This window comes from Terrapene carolina, unplaced genomic scaffold, assembly GCF_002925995.2.
Source record: "Terrapene carolina triunguis isolate 2854851 unplaced genomic scaffold, T_m_triunguis-2.0 Scaffold130, whole genome shotgun sequence".
Classification (NCBI taxonomy): Eukaryota; Metazoa; Chordata; order Testudines; family Emydidae; genus Terrapene; species Terrapene triunguis.
Genome location: NW_020664481.1, coordinates 8196425 through 8214166, shown reverse-complemented (window position 1 = coordinate 8214166; position 17742 = coordinate 8196425). Strand labels below are relative to the sequence as shown.

At 44.1% G+C, this 17742-nt stretch overlaps 1 protein-coding gene across 1 annotated transcript in view; it reads left to right on the top strand.

Moving 5' to 3' along the window:
- Positions 1 to 7084: 7084 nt before the first annotated feature.
- Positions 7085 to 17742, top strand: part of OSBPL2 (oxysterol binding protein like 2) — a 56687-nt gene continuing 46029 nt past the window's right edge. Inside the window, exons 1-3 of the mRNA XM_026652680.2 lie at positions 7085 to 7127; positions 8407 to 8544; positions 11036 to 11138. The gene's annotated coding sequence lies outside the window, so the exon portion shown is untranslated. The remainder of the gene's footprint in view (positions 7128 to 8406; positions 8545 to 11035; positions 11139 to 17742) is intronic.

The window sequence follows — 17742 nt, the reverse complement described above, 5'->3', positions numbered from 1 at the left end:
AAAAAATAGTTAACAAATCCCTTGCTCAAGATGTGCCTTCTATAACCTCACTGACTAAAGACATTTAACTGGCGTAGCATCAATAAACAGCCCTGTGCCTTCTAAACTTTCCAGGCCAGGTCCCACTGCACAACTGGGATTGTAGGAATATAATAGAACCATGCTTCTTCAATTACTAATTAATCCAAGGCAAGCCCCCAGATGCTTCAGTGAGTAACCACGGGATAAGAAAGGAGCCATGCAGCAAGCAGAGGTTGTCATTCAAAGGACAGGTGTGTGATAAAGGGAAATGCACCTCACCATGACACCCCATAGAAAGTGACACAGGGAACCACTTGGTGAGGAGATAGTTGTTTACTGCAGGTAAACCTGGCATCTGGTCAAAGATGCTACATTAAGGGTATATTTTGTTTGTATCATTTGGCATCCAGGCAAAACTACATTTCCACTGGTAAGGCTGACTATCAGCCAGGTAGACACACCCACAACCCTGAGTGCATGTTTTGCTACAGAAGCATTTTTCTTCTGTGACAGGATAGGAGCAACTTCAGGGACTCCTGCCCTAAAGAGGATCTTGGGGACGAGAGTTGGATTGAAACTGGAACCTTGACTCCAAGGGTGTATGTGCACGCGTGTGTGCTTTTTCTGACTCAAATCTCCACAGATGCCCCTGGCTGTAATTTTGGCTCCAGGTTGTGCCCCAAACCAAAGATGCCTATTTTCCAATTCTGGCTCAGAAGTAGTTGGAACATTGCGCTTGCAGAAACACTGTTAGAATGGTTCTGATGGGATTTCCAGTGTTTGGAGCCAAAATCTCAGAAGAGCAGCTTGCTAGATTTTGGTGCGGTTGAGTCCAACCTTGAACCCACTTCTAGCTTAATTGGGCTCACCTGGAAATATCACCGCCTCACCCCATCTTTTTAGAGGACATAGGTAGGAGTCAGAAGGACTCCTGGGTTATATTCCATGATCTTGGGCAAGTCAGGGAGCCAAAATTTTAAAACTTGGGTGCCTAAACGTAGGTACCTAAATAACAGACCTGGTTTTAAGAGTTTTTGAGGATCTGCAATTTCCACTGAAGTCTCCTTCATGGAAACCCAGTGGGAGTGGAGTGAGCAGAGCACCTCTAAAAATCTGACCACTTTAATTTAGTTGCTTAACTATGGATTTTTTTAGGTGACGAGCTTTCGGCAACCAGCTTAGAAACGTTTGGTCTTGACATCTCCCTGCCTCACTTCCCCTATTTGTATAAACAGGGATAATGGCACCCACCTACCTCTCAAGGGTGTTGTGAGGCTTAATTAATGTTTGTAATGTAAATTGTGATCTTCATATGAAAGGGGCCGTGGCAGCAGAGAATATTATTAGTCATTTTGTGAAATCTACTTCCCAGGATTCATGGGTGTTTGAAAGCAGTCACTTCAGAAGCACTCAGTGAACAAATGCAGTCTACTTAATGCACTCATTTGACGCTGGATATTTTACAAACCCCTGAAAGACTTGTTCAGTGCTTAATCCCTTCTCAATTAGGATTATGTCAAATTTTCTCCAGGATCTTTTAGACATAACTGGCATGATGGGGTCTTTATAGTTGCTCAGTAGGTTAGTGCACAAGCATTTCATCTGGAGCATGAGTTTCAAATTCTGCCTGACATCAGCTGTGAAAATGGATTGATGTTCACATTTTAAACCCGTCAGGAAATTTTGCCACATTGTGAAATCTCTGCAGAATCTGGTAGTTTTCCTCAGCAGGGAAATTGTCGAAACAACTCCCACCATGTGTTGACAAATGGAATTTAAAATAATTCATGACTAATCATTAGGCTTTAATAGCTCTCCAATAGGGTTGCCAACTTTCTAATCCTACAAAACTGAACGTGATAGCCCTGCCCCTTCCCCGAGGTCCCACCCCCGCTCACTACATTGCCCCCTTCCTCGGTGGCGTGCTCTCCCCCTCCCTTACTCACTTTCACTAGGCTGGGGTGAGGGGTTGGGGGCTCTAACTGGGGGTGCAAGCTCAAGGGTGGGGCCAGAAATGAGGGGTTCAGGGTGTGGGAGGGGCTCAGGGCTGGGGCAGGGAGTTGGGGTGCAGGAGGAGGGTGAGGGCTCTGTCTGGGGGTGTGGACTCTGGAATGGGGCTGGGGATGAGGGGTTTGGGAAGCAGGAGGGGGCTCCAGGCTGGGGGGGCGGGGCCAAGGGATTCAGAATGTAGGAGGGTGTGGGATGAGGCAGGGGAGTGGGTGTGGGAGGGGGTATGGGCTCTGGGCTGGGGGTGCGGGCTCTGGGGTGGGACCGGGGATGAGGGATTTTAGGTGCAGGAGGGGGCTCTGGGTTTGGTGGGGCTCAGGGCTGGGCCAGACGGTTGAGGCGTGGGGCTGGGGCATGGGCTTACCTCGGTTAGCTCCCAGTCAGTGGCGCAGCAGGGCTAAGGCAGGCTCCTGTCCTGGCTCTGTGCTGCACCCTAGAAGCAGCCAGCAGTTTCTGGCTCCTAGGCAGGGAGGCCAGGAGGCTCCGCACTGCTCTCGCCCACAGGCACTGGCCCCCCAGCTCCCATTGGCAGCAGTCCCCGGCCAATGGGAGTGCGGAGCCGGTGCTTGGGGTGGGGGCAGCGTGCAGAGCCCCATGGCCCCCCTTCCTAGGAGTCGGACCTGCTGGCTGCTTCCAGGGTGCAGCGCGGTGCCAGGACAGGTAGGGGCTAGCCTGCCTTAGCCCCGCTGTGCCGCCGACTGGACTTTTAACGGCCTGGTCGGTGGTGCTGACCAGAGTCGCCAGGGTCCCTTTTCGACCGGATGTTCCGGTTGAAAACTGGACACCTGGCAACCCTACTCTTCATGTTTTTTATTTTTACTTTAAAATCTATTGCACTCTTCCTCCCTTCCTCTAACTGCTCCTTCCTTTATGGAATGCAAGATTTGCCATAGCGAAGCAAGTCTTTGCTCCATCAAGTCTAATATTCTCTATCCAGCAATGGTGAATTGATACCGCAGTGGAAGTGAAACTGCCTCTCCTGTTCTCTGCCACCATGTACCTAGCCAAATGTACAATGCTCTAAATGTGGGCAACATTCCTTCCTGACCCCTAAACTGACCACTTAATACCATGAAGCATGAGATTTGTGTACCCCATCTTAGCCTGTATAGCCTGGATAAAGTAGTGTGTGTGTGTCTATTTTAACTTTCACCTTCTTCCAGCCCCCCCAGCATGTAAATTATGAGTTTAAATTCTCATACGTTCAGTCAGGCTTTCTCAGACCCACTTCCTGATGTGTAACTTTGACTACTTTACACATGATATCTGAACTTGATCTAATGTATGTAATTAGCCAATGGTGCAGTGGTTTAAAAAAAAAAAAAGTGGGCAAACTAACCAAAAGTAAACTCCATAATTCCCAGATCAGAAGTGGGTAATCTTTTTACCTGCATTTCCCCTCAACTACACTACTGCAATTAACCTCTATTGACTTTAGTCTCCAAAAAGGCAGGATCAGATAAGGGATTGAATTAATCCCTGGTTGGACCCTATTGACTTCGGTGAAGATGAATTTGGTCCAAGGTCCAATGATAACTTACCATGTGGCAGTATTCTTCTCGGCTAAAGTCCAGACATTCTTATTAATTCTAAATCAGACACTCCTGCTGTCAAGTTTGCCAAATAAAAAATGAATAGAATATAAAGTATCATCCATGGTCAGCAAATAAATTAGAAGGCACTGTGGTGGCATGCCAGTGGTATCTTATAGTCTCTCCAGACTGCAACAGAAAACAGGTCACCTGATATCTATTCAGTGGAGAAGTGAACTAGACAGCATGTGCAGGAAGGAAGAGGATTGCGCAGCTGGGCAGGGCAGCAGGAGTCTGTGGTCTAAGTCTAGCTGTTATTGACATCGGTGGGAGTTAGGTGCCTAAATACCTTTGGGGATCTGGTCCTTAAGTTCCTATGCGCTGATACTGTTTGGAAACAGAGGGATTGTTAATATGGCTTAATGAGGGAGGGACAATCTATGTTACCCAGCGCATTCAGCCCAGATTCTGTGGGATGCTATGCACCTGCAGTTCTCATGGACATGAAGGGGAGATGCAGGTGCTTGGTCCTTCCCTGGATTTGCCTCATTGTTTGCTATAACACTCCAGGCCATCAGGCAATTCCAAAGGAGGTAGGGGTGTAATTCCCAATTTGAGGCAATATACCCACATTAACTCTGATTGAGTATAGGGAGACTATATTTCCCAAAGGGAAAATGGGGCACTGCGTGGGGCTGGCCCAAGGCCCCCTCCCCACCCCAGGGTTGGCCCTGGCTGCTCGCCTGCCCCCTCCACCCCCCCCAAGCTAGCACCGGCCGCTCACTCAAACCCTGCGGGCCCCCGGTGCCAGGCTGTCACCGATCGCTCAAACCCTGCTGGAACCCAGCCTACCCCCTCTCCCCCAGCACTGCGTCCCCCCGTGCGGGGCTGGCATCTCTGCACGTTCCTCTGACCACACTACACCCCACTTTTTTGACAAAAGGAGGCATTTGTCCCGTTTGCTCTTGACAACTGATCAAATTGGCAAGAACAAACGGGGCAAATGCCTCCTTTTGCCAAAAAAGTCAAGACTGCCGGGACAGGGCTTAAAAAAGGGATTGTCCTGGCCAAAACAGGACCTATGATCACCCTAGTATAATAGCGTGTAGCTGCAGCATCCTCAGTGGCGGGAGGGGCTAGCAGCCCGGAGGCCGTCCCTAGTGCCTTGGATGGGCTATGTCAGGGATCTCAAATTTGAATCACCATGAGGGCCACATGAGGACTAGTACATTGGCCCGAGGGCAGCATCGATACCTTTTCATATAAAGATACAAAAGCCCTCCCTACCGCCACCCACTCTCCAGTCCTTCCATGAGGTCCCACCCCTATTCCAGCCCCTACCCTGCCCCCATTCCAACCCCTTCTCCAAATCCCCACCCCTGCCCCTCCTCTTCTCTACCTCCTCTCCTGAGCGCCTGGCTCCTCCCCGCTGGAAAGCCCCAAGCATGGTCAAACAGCTGTTTGGAGGTGGGAAGTGCCTGGAGGCAGGCAGAGGAGCGGGGACGTGGCACGTTGTGGGGAGGGGAGCTTGGCGGGCCGCAGGAAATAAGCCCGCGGGCTGCATGTTTGAGACCCCTGGGCTATGTATTCACGGTGTCTAGCCCCTCCCAGGGCTTGGCTACACTCTCTGTTTATTGCCCTGGCTCAATCAGACCTAGTGTAAGTATGTCTCCTCAAGCTGGCACTGACATCCCCAGCTTGCAATGTAGATCTACCCTCCGTGTAAGGAAAGACTGTACTTGCTCTGCAGCGGTACCCAGTGCAGGAGAGGGAAGTGCCACAGGTGGAGAATGCTGCAGAGTAATTGCAGGCAGCAGCTGGAGGAGCACCTACCGGATAAGTGGAAATGTCTTTGGCTTGCTTAGCTCTCCCAGCTGAAAAGAATGTCTGGCTGGCAGGTGCTAAAGTTTGCCCACACAGGTCACGCTCAAAGCTGCCATGCTTGCAAATAAGGCTTGATTGGGAGCATAACTTGTCTCAGAATTTATCAAAACTGGTGACAGAAGATCACTATCTGTTTGCTGTAACGTGCCACATGTTTAGGCACATTAAAGGTAGGTCATTGGGTTAAGCTGTGGATTTCTTGCTCTTTCCCCCTTTCACTCACTTATATTGTTGCAGTTCAGGTTTTGTGAATCTGCTGTAGTAAGAGACTGTTGCCTGACTGGATTTAATCACTAGTGTAGTTGTCTGCTCTTCAGGACCAAGACATTATCTGTTTGGCACAGTTAAGGTACCATATAGCTCTGTGTACAGTTATGGTGCTATATAAAGCAATGTTGCTCAGTGTTGTGATTTTTATTGCAAGTCATGTGATATTTGGGATTTTCCTTAGATGCTGGATTTATGAAATGCATGAGAATTTCTGCTTTCCTTTAGAAAAAAACCTAAGTTTCTAGCCCTCATGGGAGTGGAGAAAAGCTTGAAAATATGAAGCCAAGTGTACCTTAAGGGCTCAGAAATCAGAAGGCAAATAAAATGAACCTAATACGTATTATTTTTAAGAAATCTCATGATTATTAAGTCAAATGTGTGGGTTTTTTTTTTTTTTTTTTTGAGTGCTGACATGATTTTGAATGTTAGGGGTTGGCAATACTCAATACAGTCCCAATTACTTAAAGAACAGGAGCACTTCTTTTGAAGTGAGTTATCTGCACAAAGTTAAGCACAGGCATAAAGGATTGCAATATTAGGGCCTGAAGAGACAAACACTATAAAAACCTGTGGGTATATGTGCATGTATATCTAAAACAGGAAATATGATAGATACAAGAATGTACAATACTGTATGTACATAAGTATATATTTGGAAGAATATATAACAAATGTAAGAATATACAGTATATGCAGTTTGAGCATTTAGCACCAGTAAGAAAGTTAGAATGTTATACTGAATATTTGTAAGTGGGTAACATAAGAATATATCTAATAATGAAATATGCAGGTTTTACGTAATATACATTCTTGTATTTGTATACATTTGACACATGAAAGACATAAAGTGTCATAGTATGGAATTAGGCAAGAGATTTAATATATGCAAAATATTATACAGTGTATCCAAATACAGGGAGTATGCAAAACTAGACAAAGTTCATAAGCAACACACACATTGAAAGCAGGGTAGATAATACATGCCAGATGCCACTATGTGCAAAGTGTAGTAAAGAGAATAGATGCAGTGACATGTGACTATGCAGCACTAGATGTAAAATGTACATCAGTGCAATATAAGCAGCCTTACATTTCATAGTGTTTCTCTTCCTACAAGCGTAGCCGTAGCAACCAAGCTTAGGCCAGCTTTCTCCTCCCTTATTTGCATAGACACGCCCTCCTGGAACGCCATTGGCCAGCAGGCTCACCAGGGATGGTCGGGCCTCTGCGTCCGGGGCTTGGCATCACATTAGCATGGGCCCCGCCCCGCCGGCACTGATTCGGCAGTTTGGGGTTGCCATAGCCTCGCCCGGCTTTCCCGTTGGCAGCCTGGGCTGTCAGTCGGCGAACGCTGGGGGCCGCACTTCCGCCTTGGTGTCAGCGAGTCTGGGCCCGGGGCTGTTGCGGGACCAGGTGAGATAAGGCGCCCGCGGCCTGCGCCCTGGCGGGACCACCGCAGCCGGGGCCCAGGTGGGACCCCGGGGAGCGGCGGGGGAGGGGGAGGTAACTAAGGCTCCCGCCCGGGAAAAATAGGCCCCGCTCTGGGCTCCTTCAGCCCGGGGCAGAGACCCTCCGCCGTCCGGCCCCTGAACCCGCCGCCTGGCGGGGGAGGGACCCCAGACCTGGGGTGGGGAAGGGAGATGCCCAAACTTGGAGGGTAGCCCCCCAAACGGAGACCCCCTCTCCCTGAGCGGGAGGGGGAAATGGGGGAGAAGCCCCGGATCAGACCTGCTACCCTGGGAGGGGGGGACCCCCAGACTGGGACCCTTCCCCTGGTGGGGAGCCCCTTTAGCACCCCCAGCATGCGGGGGAGGAGGCACCGATTAGTCAGTTTGGGTGAGGCCACTTTCTGTTGCAGGCAAATGGGTAGAAAAGATCCTGAAAGGTAGGTCGGGGGCTGAGGGGAAAGAGCAAGGTGCACTCCCTGGGGAGCTTATCAGTCACGCAGGAGAAATGGAGCTAGTCTGCATGCTCCGGTATGATGGGTCACTGCTTTCCCTTCCCTGGCAGAAGGGGCTTCGTATAGCTGCTTATTGGTTGTTGTCTTAGGGCTACGTATATAATAAGGCGGTAAAGCTGAACAAATTACATTAGATCTAAATCGAATGGCTAGATCCTTTTGCCTCTAATTTACATTGCAGAGATGCACTGAGTCTTACCACCATATGGGGCAATGTGTTTCATTACAAATTCTTCTTTAAACTGGAAGGCTTCTAATCTGGAGGAGTTGGGAACAAGAACTGGCAGAAGGTGCTGAAGAACCTTTTATAAGGAGAACAGCTGACATCCTATGTCTAGTCAGAACAGAGCTCCATTCCTGTGTGACTTAGGGAAGGAAAGTAAGGCAGGGAAAAGAGTCTGCTATGCTCCTAAAATAGGCAGAAGTGGAGCTTGGTTTCGCATGATTCAGGAGCATCGGGGTGCAGATTGCCTCCTGCTTGAAGTTGTCTTCCCCCAACTGCCACTCACAGTCCTTGTCAGTACATACCCCTTGATTCGCTATTCTTCCAGCTGTCCCCAGCAACCCCCTCTTGCAGAGCTTCTGAAAAGTAGCAGGCAACCTGGAAAATTGTGGGAAAAGGCCGTTTTTATATTTCACAGAGGTTTGTGTGGCATGTTAATAAAAAAGTAAAGTATGTGGCCATTTGTCTAACATGGATTTTAATCTTATTTATACTGTCTATTCATTTAGCTTGTGAACTCCTTGAGGGTATGGTCTGTCTTCCTGCAACACTTACGGGCCAGAACTTGAAAACTGCATGCCTAGAAGCACATGGTTTTGTGTGTGCCTGTGTCAGTCTTGCAGCTCCACCAATGAATATCTGCAAATGTACGTACAATGCTAATCGATATTTACCTTCCACCCTTATCAGTTTTCTTGATTAAAACATGTTTTGTTTAAACCTTCAAGTAGCAGAAGTGAAAGGGACATTGATTTGCAGCATATTTAGGATCAGAGTATCACTGTTTCATCTTTTTCCCCATCTGTCTTGCTCAGACATGTCTCCCTTTCTTCAGCATTGTCTACACCCCCAAGGAAAATGTTTCAGGGATACTGATTGCATGAATGGCTGTTTCTTTTACTGATCCTTGCAAAGGTTGGGCACATCTACACTGTGGCATTCACAATGACACCTGGGGGCAGCCACATGCATCACATCTTACAACTGTTCTGGGACACCTGAAATGCCACAGTGCACTTTCTGGAAGCAGGAGTTTTTGGCAACTTCCAAATTTGAGGCATTGTGAGGCAGGGATAGTGATAGGAGAACTGGTTGAAGTAGCACTGAAGCACAAGGCATTATAAGCTGTTGTTTCTTAGAGTGCCTTTTCATTTAGTGTAGACAGAGCCTTCCTCAAAATAATTATTCACTCAAGTTGTGTGAGTGACTCTTTTTGTAATGGTCTAATAGGAAATGTGTTAACCTTTGTATCTTCTTGTTCACTTAAAAGCAAAATAAAGTTTTATAGCACCTGAATTTTAAATGAAGGTGTGCTGAACATAATGGACAGTGAATCTGGGAAGACTAATGAGTTGTTCTCTGGGCTGTACAGTGAGAGAGTTGAGCAGAAACTGACATGTAGCTGCCTTCTGACTCTTGAGGGAAGTTTCAGGGAAGCTGCCCATCAGCACACCTCAATTGACTTAACTTCAAAAGGCAATCTGATGATGAATTCTGAAAAGGAAATATTGAAACAGCTGCTCTCAATACATATGGCATGTATTTCATGAAGCAGAAGACATGCTCTTTTTCCAAAATTAATTCCTTGGACATGCCAATGCAATTTCATAAACAGATCGCAGACGTTAAAGGCACAAAAAGCTAGTTAGATTACAGATTCCATCCCTCGGAATAGTTGAAGAACAGTCGTTATTCTGGAGTAATTTACTGTAGATTGGACTCGTAAAATAGGTGAAGGATGAGAGACTTGAGACTGATCCAAAAGCTTAATTGTGTGCATTACTGGCTACATAAATGTACTTGGTTTAATTGTTGTAGCCATTCGGGGTCACTTTCATTGTTGGATATTTATACTTGTTTTCTTAGTTTCATACTTAAGAACAATTACCATGTTCTCAGAAGCTTTCCACAGCAGTTAAAAATAATTTCTTACCTTAGCTGGCAGCTTTTATAAATAAAACTATAATGCTACTTGCATGTGTTTTTCTTTTTTTCAAATGAATGTAACTATGTGTACTTCATACTCCTCAAGCTAAATACAAAATAAGCTTCCCAATATCTTTCATTTAGTGTCTCAAAGCACACCCAGCAATCTTTTTGGCCTTAAGATACTGTATAGTATTTAAGTAGTTTTGCACAGATATAAATGTATTCCATACAGATAACTGCTTGAAACCAGGATTTGCACATAAGTACTCTGAAGTTTTAAGTGAATAACTCATTTGCATTTGTCTTGTAAGGCAATTTGCCCTTGAACATTCTAGTGTTACATCAAACTCCTTGTTATTTAAAACTTCCTCTTACACGTCAGCATTCTTTTCTTGTCCTTCAGTCGATACTGATTTTGTCACCTGATTTATTAAAATACCTCTTGAAAAGAATTTTCTGCTCTAGATACTTAGACACCATAGTGTCACAGATTCTTAGTATGTTTGTTTACAATTCTTGTCATATTCTCTGCAAAATAACTAGTATGTGTGATCTGCATTCTGTATTTTTGCATGAAGTATTAATATTTTTCCAAAACATGCGGTAAGTATACTTAGAAATCTGCCTTACATTTGTAATTCAGAACAGTCACGGTTTTTTTCTAAATTAAATGGGCTGATGACAAGCTTGTCACAGGAACTTCCTCATCTGGATGAAAGAAATGTGGATTGTGAGCAATGAGAGAATTGGCAAATTTGCTTGTAGACAGAGTTTATTGGAAGATGCCGTATTTTAAATACTTTCCAGAGCATAATGTAAAAGAATTGATTGTATAAAATCCTACATTCATTTACAAACATATCTTGTTTAAAATCTTCTGGCATGTATTGTTGTGGATTCTGCAGTGTAGGATATTGCCCTCAACCTTCACCCTTTTAAATAATTCACTTCCAGAAAGAGAGTGTGAGGACAGAATAGTTTTTCTTTGTATTCTAAAAGACTCAACATAGCAAATTGTATTAAGACACTAAACAATTAGAATGTGTCAAATGGGATTTAATCTTGGTCTCAGATATGCTTTTAAAAATACACTGTGAGCCAGCTGTACAAAACGAATGTCTTAATTTTCAGAATTAATGAGGTATAAGAATAAACTGAGCCTGTTCTTTAAATTTGTTTAATCATACTTTTATTTTCCCTTTATTTTAGAAAACAAATACCTGGCCTTGGCAAATTCTGCAGAGTATTTCAATATATTTCACTGTGTACAAGCATTTCATTTGATCACCTGTTATAAATACTCCAGTAGGAGGTAAGATCACTAGGAATTCTAAAGTTGTCTACAAATCTTATGGTGTTAATAAGCTTATTTTTTGTCCCAGATTTTCAGCGGGTAGAAGACCACTTTCACCCACAAAATGTACATGAGTTTGAGTACCTCGATTTTGTTGTTGTTGTGTTTGCAGATACAGCAGTCGCATGCACATGTGGCTAACAGTGCATGCAGTTGCAGAAATGGGCGTGCACTTCTGAATTTGGCCCTTTCCATCTTATCATTATCAATATTATAAATCTGGGAATCAAAGTTTCAGATGTTAGATATCTTTGTTGATGGTAATTGTGGTGTTAATTCAGCAGTGTTGATAAAGATATATGTATTGAAAGGAGAGTTTTGTTTTGAACAATGTGGTTTTTCTAGAAATTTTCAGAAACCAAGTGTTGCTAAACAATTGTTTTATAGTAAAACAAGAATGTTGTCTACTGTACTTCTAGAGTTACAAATGAAACTACAATACATTTGTTAGTGACTGAGTGTGAGGGTTATTGACAAAGTGGACTAACAGTAAGAGGAACAGCTTTTTTTAACATTTTATTAGAAATAGATATCCTAGGTCGAGAAGTTAAACTTTCTTAATACTTAAATTCTTGAAGACCACAAACGTGTTAGACTGATTCCCGTTTATGTAAACATCTGTGCTATGAATATTGCTTTTGAAGAGATGGCACCATAGTAGAAACTCTGATTTTACTAATTTTCAGTAAGTTCTCATCATGAAGCCCTAAGTAAGTAGTCTGTAGGACTGTTTGCATGTGTTAGTGCTACACAATTGGGTTCTGTCCCAGTAATTGCTGATGTATATAGAAGCATGGTTGTTTACTGGTAGCACTTTGCACTATGTTAAGTCGCTAGGGCTACAACAGCTGACTTTTTTGTTTTGTTTCGTGGCTATTTTCATGACGCTTCAAGATTAGGTCTCCATGGAAATGGCTGATAGTGGGGTACCTTGTACAGATCAAATGTATGATTGGATATGTATGAAGAGAATTGATGAGCAGTGGCATTATGCTTGATAAGATGCTTCTGAGTGCTGATGCCTATAAACTAAACCTGTAACTACTCTTTACTGTTCTGTGTTTTCTGCCTTACAGTTATATACAGTAACTGATCCTGTAATCCTTAAATTTTAATGGTCATGTAATGGCATTGGTCACAAAATGTTAAGTATGATTAGGCATGGTGCCATGTTAGCAAAATATGTGAGCAAATGGGTATGTTGCTTTTCTCTTTTACATGCTAGAGTAAGTGGTATTCAAAACCATCCCGCGGATTATTTGCCTGTTGCTAAGAGCTCAGGATTCTTGTGGGCTTACAGTGTGGTGCTTACGTACTGCAGCAAAATGGATGGGTAGTCCTGCTATTATACCTCATGTACCAATTGCTTAATGCTGTTCTTAATATCTGTTAGTCTTTAAGGTGCCACCAGACTCCTTGTTGTTTCTACTTAGGATAGAAGATTTATTATTCATTTTTTTTTTTTAATTTGTCCTCTATAAGCAAATTGTCCCCAAAATGGTCATTATGAAAATAAAGCTCTTTGTTCTTTTTTTTTTAAAAAAAGATGTCATTATTATGATTCTTTCTTAGGGAGTTTTAGCTGACACGGAGGAGTGGGTTGGCAAACTTGGAGGGTTTTTTGGTGCATTTAAAAATACTGTGGTGTTGTGTTTTTTAAAAAAAATCTTAAAGGAGGGACTCAGTAACATGTGAGATTAGTAAAGGTATATAAATCTAGGGCAGGCTGGCGTTGAGACTGAACTGCCCTCTCACATCAGATATGGTCTCTGCAAGTCAGTGTTGAATCACGCTGATGACATTACGAGTGAGTTGGTGAAACTTTCAATAACACTGACTGCTTTATGTTACTTGCTTCCATCTCTGTTTACAACAATCCAGCATCATTCACAGTCAGTGAATTAATTCTATTTCTGTTTTTTTTTTAAACAACTATTTGGGGGGAAAAGACAATGTTCAGGGCTCATTTCAGACTGTAGGATAATATTCTAGTTAAGGATACGATCCATGGAAGTCACGGATTCAGTGACTTTACCAGACCTCCGTGATTTCTTCAGCTTCGGCTTTCACCAGCTGCGGCCGGGGTTCTGCTGCTCCCCTGCGGTGAGGCTCGGACTGTCATTCCTCCGCGTGCCCCCCCCGCCCCAATGGGGCTCCAGCTGTCATTCTCCTCCCCCTCCCCCCAGTTATTTTTAGTAAAAGTCAGACAGGTCATGGCTTGTCCGTGACTTTTACTAAAAGAAACTGAGACAAAATATTAACCTTAATTATAGTCATACTTTTGAACACATCTTCCGGCATTTAAATCGCCTGGTGAGGTGGGAATGGGAGGAAGGCATTGTAAAACAATGCCAGGAGCATTTCTAGTGTTTCCTAGAGAGTCTCTCTATGAAGGGAAGGATAGTATAAATGCTTTAAGTAAGGCAGTCAGACAAGAGCTAGCACTAGACCATGCAAAGCCTTCAAGATAAAGATCATGGACTCTATTCATTGCTTTATAAGGAACAAATAACTTTTACAGCAAGAAATGTTCATGTGGGGAGTAATTTGGCTGTGGATTTGTGAACTAAATACAGACATTGCAAGATTTTCCTAGGTATTTACCTTCAACCAAAGACTTGCATGATTTGCGACAGGATGAAACAAATTTAAATTTCAAGTTTTGTCAGTAGAACTGGAAGAAAAGATATCAAATTAAGGTTCGCTACTGCCATACTAGGGAAATTCTTTCTTAATATGACCTGCAAGTGGCTCAAAGATAACGCCACATGTATAGACACTAGGCTTGTTCTAATGGAATTTACTAGCCAACTCTCATTGTACTACTAACCCATTAGCAACCATTTTCCCCCAAAGGGTAATGAACAAGATAATTTCCTCTAGGAACCAATAAGGGACCATGAATTTTACAATTTAGTGAAGAAATGTGAGGTTTTTTTTACAGAATCAGTAATGATGGATTGGTTTATCTGTCTCATTGCTATAAGTGTAACATTGTATACCTTGAAAATAGTGTTCACTAGGCACTTTGTGAATATGAAAAACAAAGTAACATCATGGGCTTTAACATTTATTGGGGAGGGCAGTACAACACTAGATTATTTCTCAAGGGAAACCCATAGGGTAAGGTTAAAGTTAGCATAATCCCAAAACAGTAGGGCTTCAGATGGACTCAGATGACAAAGGAGTAAATGTGAATGTAAGGTTCAAAAGCAACAGGGCAGCAATGTTTTCTGATGAAATATTACTGAAGGTCTGCATACCTAGGAGAGGAAAAATTGATCGTCATCTTTTGTATGGAAATAGCAACATTTACAAGTTGATAGAAAGATTTGAAATCCATTGGAGGGCTTCAGGGGATGCAGAAGTGCACCTTTGCTATACCTCCTGGAAATGAAAAAGTTGGGCAATGTGTTTTATGGTTTGGAGGTCTCTGCTTTTGCACTGTGGCGAATCCTTGATTCTCCATTTGTGCATCAAGTGCATGCATCTTCCATGTAACATCCTAACATGGTTGATGGTTGTCCGCTGTTTTTGGTGGTGCAAGAAACCAGGCAGTTCGACAGTGGGATCATCTATGAGGTGCTTGTTTACATCAGAGCCTGCCCATAAGCATCTGCCAGGTGTCTTCTGAGTTGAAGTTAGATACAGAAGAGCTTCTCCAGCTGCTCAGAATGGTCAGCGGGACTTAAGATGAGCGTGAGACGGGTGAACAAGTTTATTGTGGAGTGGGAGCTTTTGGTTAGCAAGAACTTTCTTGCGCTTATGCAGCGTAGCCATCTCTCACTGCATGGTTGGAGGAAGGATGTTTGCAAGGAGAATTTGGTAATGTGTGTGTTTTGTAGATATATTTGGCTGATGTGTTGTACGCCAAACTTGCAGAGATGTATTAGCAGTGTCACCGCCACCCACCACATCAAGCATTCTAGAAATGAGGAGATTGTGACCTAAATTATCAGTTTAATAACACACTCCATTTGTATGGCACTCAAAAATGAAGGGCCTGGAGTACCTAATCAAAAATCTTAACAAATCAGGTTGAAGATTAGATTTTATAATAGAAATAAATGCAGCCTTCAGAAAAGATTAAAAAATGGCAGAGGGCCAAAATTTCAGCTGGGCTTCACCCAAACCTTTTTTTTCCCCCCCCCTTCTGCAGCATACATAGAAAACACACAGAAGCACTTTGCCTTGCTCTCCATGTTGGACTTGCCTGTTGAGGGAGTTTAATTTCTCCAGTGCAGATTTTGGTTGAGAATGTTGTTGCAGTCAGACTTTGAGAGGAAACAAGTCTAACTTGCTGAAGAATTCCTCTTTTGTGTTTCACTAGATATCTGCATTGCTGTTTTCTGGTTGAAAGAATAGTGAGAGCATGATGATAGCAGCAGGTATTGAAATACACTTTATAGCGGGGTGGCTACCCCGCTCCTGCCTGAGGGGTTTAAAACAGCCCTGGCAGAGGGCTGGGGCAAAGGGAAAAGCTACTGGGCTGATTGGGGAAGTAGCCACAGCTGGGCCACGCCCCAATCAGGCCCCAGCTGGCCCTGCCTGTATAAGGAGGCTCGGCGCCAGGAGCCCAAGCAGTCTCTCTCTCTGCCTTCAGAGAGAGAAGGGCCTGGCTGCAGGGAACTAGAGCAGAGTACCTGGGTGGAGCAGGGCTGGGGAAAGGCTGAGGAGCTGGAGAGCTCCAGCCTGGATAGCCCCAGGCTGCGGCCTAGTAGTAGGCCAAGGGGTACTGGGGGTTGCAGAGGGCAGCCCAGGGCTAGGCCAAGGCAGCAGGTCCAAACCCCCATTGCCAGTGATGAGTGGCCTGTACTGCAGTCTGCCCCAGGGAGAGGGGGCTAGTTGGTGACTGGCAGTGGCCTAGTGCTGAGGCAAGGTGGGGATAGTGGGTGGGGGTTTCCCCAGGGAGGGGAGACCTAGTGTGTGGGTACTGCCAGGGGGCAGCACCCAGAGCAAAGGGCACCGGGGTCCTGGGAGGGACACGGGGGCAGAGAAGGAGAGAACGAGTCGGATCACCGGCCTGCAGAGGGCGCTCCAGAGGCTGGTGAGCTAATTCCCTGGACGACCAGCAGGAGGCGCCGCAGGGGTGAGTCCGGACCTCTTACATACCTCTACCCCGATATAATGCAACCCGATATAATGCAGTAAAGCAGTGCTCGGGGGGGGCGGGGCTGCACACTCCGGTGGATCAAAGCAAGTTCAATATAACACGGTTTCACCTATAACGCGGTAAGATTTTTTTGGCTCCCGAGGACCGCGTTATATCGGGGTAGAGGTGGTGTCAGTTTTAATCGGTGAACTTGTAATGCTGTTTTAGACTTGTTGTTGATAGTCATCTGATTTATGAAATTAGGTTAAGATTAATAGTTATTGAAGCTTTCATTTAGAGATGAAAACACTAGGTTTTGGCACTTTCAGGAGAGCTGTAAGAAACAGACATGAATATTTATTTCTGTTCCTTGAAATACAACTGGTATGCTTTGGTTGAAGTGGAATCTGCAGGAATTTGAACCCCGGCTGTCTTTCCAGGAATCCTGTTGTATGACTCCTATTCTTTGTTCTCCTGGTAGCCTTTATATGAACATGAAAAGTGTCCCTTGCAGTTGCACTTTATAAATATGAGTTGTCAGTTTGTGGTGGAAAAGTTGCTTTTTAAGAGCAGTGTAACTCTTATGGCATGTTTAGGCTGGCCAACGCTACGTGTAACTTTAAAGCCTGACCAAACTATTTCTGTTAAATTATCAGTTTGTTACTATGGTGGCTTTTTGCTGCATTAACAAAGGGAGAAAGAAGTTTAAAAACAGCACATCTTTCCAGAGGTCACATGATTTTAGTAATAACTGACATAGTATTTATACGAAATAATCAGCCTTAACAGAACCTTTTCCACTGGCCTTTGTGATTAAAAGCAATTAAGTGAGGTTTTGTCCCCATCCCTTTTCTTTGTTTGCAAGCGTTCATTTTCTGGGTTTATTAGCTTTCTTTATTACCTTGTCTTAAACATTACCATGATATCATTGGGCTAGCAAGACCTCTCCAGGTCTTTCAGGAAGGTTAATGAAAATGCCAGTAAAATAATTCCTTTATGACATTTCAATTTATCCTTGCACTTGTGTTAAACATAAACGACTCGAAGATTTGACAAGGTAAAGGAACCATTTGTGCTTGTTTCATTTAAATTAAGAAGGTTAAAAGCAGCTTTTTCTTCTGCTTAGTAAAGTTTCAAAGCTGTATTAAGTCAATGCTCAGTTGTGAACTTTTGAAGGAACCATAATGTTTTGTTCAGAGTTACAAACATTTCAAAGTTACGAACAACCTCCATTCCCGAGGTGTTCCTAACTCTGAGGTCCTACTGTACAGCCCAACAAAGCTGGAATCTGTGTCTTTAAAATGAAGAATACAGATTCTTAAACATAGTTGGGTGCTGTAGCAATTTGCTAGTTTTCCAGCACTTGTGTATAATGCAAGGCTTCAACTTTTAAGTTCCTCAGGCAAAGGACACAACAGATATAGTCAGTCAACCAAATTTCAAAAGTCATCTTGGTGAGCTACATTCCAT